Source organism: Perkinsus marinus, assembly GCF_000006405.1.
Source record: "Perkinsus marinus ATCC 50983 genomic scaffold scf_1104296928128, whole genome shotgun sequence".
In the NCBI taxonomy this organism is placed as follows: domain Eukaryota; phylum Perkinsozoa; order Perkinsida; family Perkinsidae; genus Perkinsus; species Perkinsus marinus.
Genome location: NW_003216943.1, coordinates 46,822 through 50,622, shown reverse-complemented (window position 1 = coordinate 50,622; position 3,801 = coordinate 46,822).

The following is a 3,801-nucleotide window of genomic DNA, read 5'->3' as shown; positions in this document are numbered from 1 at the left end:
AGGATCCAACTTTATAGCTGCCGACACGTTCCGGAGCTGGGCAGCTAAGAGACAGATCCGTCTGAAGTACTTTCCAGTGGCATCATCAAGCCTGGCAGGATGGGTCGAACGGCCTCATAAGGGCCTACGAGACCATCTCAGACCCATGCTTCTCGACAAGGAGGATCCGTCGTTGGTCGGAGACAATAACTGGATGACGAGACTCCCCCGAGCGGTGTATGCGTGGAACGCTGCGAGCTATAGCAGCAACAGCGTGTTATCGCCATATATGATGGTCTACGGTATACCACCACGCATCCCCGGAGCTGAGTTGACCACTGACGACGAGGAGTTAGCCCAGCTAGGTATAGATCACCTGATAGATATTCCCAGTTGGACTGCACTACTTCAACAGATGAATGACTCACGTCGAATCACCAGAGATGTTACCATGAAGGAGTATATTGCTCTGTGGTGCGACCTGCGCGATAAGGCGCGTAGCAATCTTACCAGGAGAACTAAGACTACAGAAGTTATCCGTGTAGGGGATTTTGTTCGCATTCTGAGACCTAAGCAGCCCGCCTCTGAATGTGCCATTGTCGTATCTGTTCGCGGTAGTGTGATACGCATTGTTGATTCTTCTCATAGAGTATCGGATGAGTATATTGGAAATATCGTGCTGGCTAAGAATGATCCCCCAAATAAAAATGTTCTTCTTGAATGTAAAAAATCCTATGATCGGGACGGTAGTTTCCCGGATCTACCGGCGATTGCTGTGACTCGAGAATTGCAGCAAAGTGAGATCGCTGACGGTTCTCTTCGTATGAAAAATCTTATCGAAAAATTATCTACTTTACCTGTATGCTCACCTGATAATCTTACTATCGACTCAACCGTCGTGATTTTATGTAACATCGACGGACGCCCAACCACTAGCTTTTGGCGCGTCTCATCACGTGACCAGCACTCGGACGTTTGGAATTTATCGGAAGCTAATAGTGCTGGAGAATTATTAAATGATGGAAAGACTCTTTCTGTGACTCGCAATAATGGGTTTTTCGATAGCATGCCGACGCTGTGCTGTTACAGAGTTAGGTTACCGATGACGAGAGATACCGAGTCCCGATTGTATGACGCCCGTAATCACTTATTAGTTATCAGTCAGTAGATCCATACTCATTCAGTCAATTATCCCGTTGATTACTCATTTGGTAGGCTGTCCATGTCATTTTCGTCTTTTTGGCTGTCGGTCGAAGTGTGCGTAGTAGCAATTAGTACTCTCCTTTGACGGGTGTGCCTCTGGTAAGCGACATTTTCTATTTATAGAGCATCGGAGACAGGACGATGGCGTTCGACGATCTGGCTGATCGCCACCCACTACGGTAAATGCTATGTGTACTTCGTTCTCCACGAGCATCTATTTCACCTGAGAAGGTTTGTCTTTCGAGAGAGCCTCAGTCCACCTTGTGCCACCATTACCCTCCGGGATGTTTACTGGTACCTCCGGGTTGCCAGCGGTGCGCAAGTCGGGACTACCCGCCAACAGGAGGGTTCGTCATTATCACCTTTCTGTCGGGGTGTGACTGGTGACTTGAGCAGGATCCTCTCCCGCGCCTTCGTGCTTCTGTCCGCGTTGGTCAGCACTCGGTGCCTATCATTCTCACACGCGAAGGTCGCTACTCTTGAGAGGGGTAATGCGTCACGGCCAGTCGACACTCGTTAGCTCTCATGAATGTTGCATGATCGAGCTGCTCTCTCTCACCCTTCGACGATATCCAGTACTACGATATCGGTCGGTACTCCTTCTCCTAGCATACTGCTGAGTCGAGCATTGATGACTTCCGAACAATCAGTGCGTCTATAAGATTGGCGGCCACCCGAAGTCCAATCCCTACTTGGTCAGTCAGTTTGAACAATGCCTTTCGTCTCCGCTCTTCGGTACTTTGTAGGTAGGTCATGTCGCGCCCCCGGAGTGTTCCATCTCCGAGATGGAAGTGGGAAAGTTGCGAAACGTGCTTTACTTCGCTCCGCCGTGCCATAGCTAAAGAGCGAGGTCACGCCGAGCTCTCATGACAAAACTTTGTTGATCCCTTTCTTGTTCACTCTGCTGTGAACGTGTCATCAGTCGTCACCAATACTACTAGCCTAGCCTACCTTACACCATCTTACGAAGACTTGAGTTGTTAGCAGAGAACAAGAACAAGACTTACACTCACTAACTTTCCCCTTATTATATTGGCAATGAACAAGTTAGCTCCCCTTTGCCCTTAAACACAATCCTGTTAAATTATGAGCGATAAAATCGAGTCAGGGTAGGATTCCGAATATGACCACTAAAATTATATCAGGTAAATGCACATTGATAACCTCATAAGGATAATACAATAACATCAACATATCCATAGATGAAATATTTATGGACTACTCCTTCGGGAGTTCCTATATACGAAATTGATCTCACTAAAACAACGTCATGTCGAAATTGAAGTTAATCTTATGGGAATCCTTCCAGAAAGTTACAATTTTCCAAATAATCGTTTGATGTGCGTCTGCGTGCTACTTTCGCACGCAGACCCAAGTCCTTGTTGATAAGTATTCATAGTTGACTTGATATCTTGCTCTCTTGCTCTCTTGCTCGTCTTTGTATAATCTATAGCTGACACCTTAACAGACTTTATAGCTGTACAACAGTTATTCGAGCTGTATCTACCATATCGTCAGCAGCTCATCTGAATCTTGCGTTCCCCTAGTCCTTCAAGAGAACATCTGCATTGCAACATCCTGGTATAGATCCTCTACCCATTGTTGAACAGCTTGTGTTGTGGCGGAAATCCTTGACACTGTAATACAGCTATCACTATGTGCCATTGTTCCGCCCGTCTCTCTGCGGGCTCTGTTTATTTGTTAGACTGGTTAAGGCTGCTGTTGACGCTCAACGTTTCACTTGCGACTCGTATAATTTACCAGGTCGATCTTGCATAATGCTAAAGAGTGTAAAAACATCATCGCTCCGCCTCCTCATCGTTAGCGGAATAGTGATCAGTTTATGATACTTTCAAATTACCCCATTCGAATCTGCGCCTCTTTCTCGATGCAAGTAGTCGTCTACGGTGAATCACCATGATGCTAAAGAGTCTATACAAACACTGTTACCTTCATAAGAGGGTCTTACAGCAGTAGAAGTCTATGGACTTCTATCGCGGAGGTTCGACTCATCAGTGGACACAGTCCTCGATTTCGTAGAGCGATACGATCCTTATGTGATACTTCAGAACCCAACGGGGTAATATCAGAGGGTAGATAAGACTCTTATCTACCCTCTGATATTATTCCTACTCTTATCATAAGACAAACTGTTATTATCGACGAGACTATAGCTAATTGTGTGAGCTGAGCAATAACGGGGACACATAGATAAGGGACAATACTTGTGTTATAACAGTGGCACATCACACCTTAGTAGCAAGAAATACACGACTAAATTATCACAGAGAATCATCCAGAAACCTATAATGTTCTCGGGGGGGACTCATTTTGAATTTTCCACGTATGGCTAGGAGCACATTCTTCAATCAGTAAATGAAGTCATCACATTAGTAACATTTTCCCCATTGTTATCAAACCCTGGGGGGAATGTAATTTCTCAATGCTAAATGAATCACTTCTTCCTGCTCTAATTTTCTACATTGTATTGGTTTACCGAGTTTCACCGTTTTACGTGAAGTGGCGTAAAACTCTGTGAAAAACGCGATGATATTCGCGGTGACATGCAGTAGTCGTGAAATATATTTTTCATATCACTAGGGTGGTGAAACTCCAATG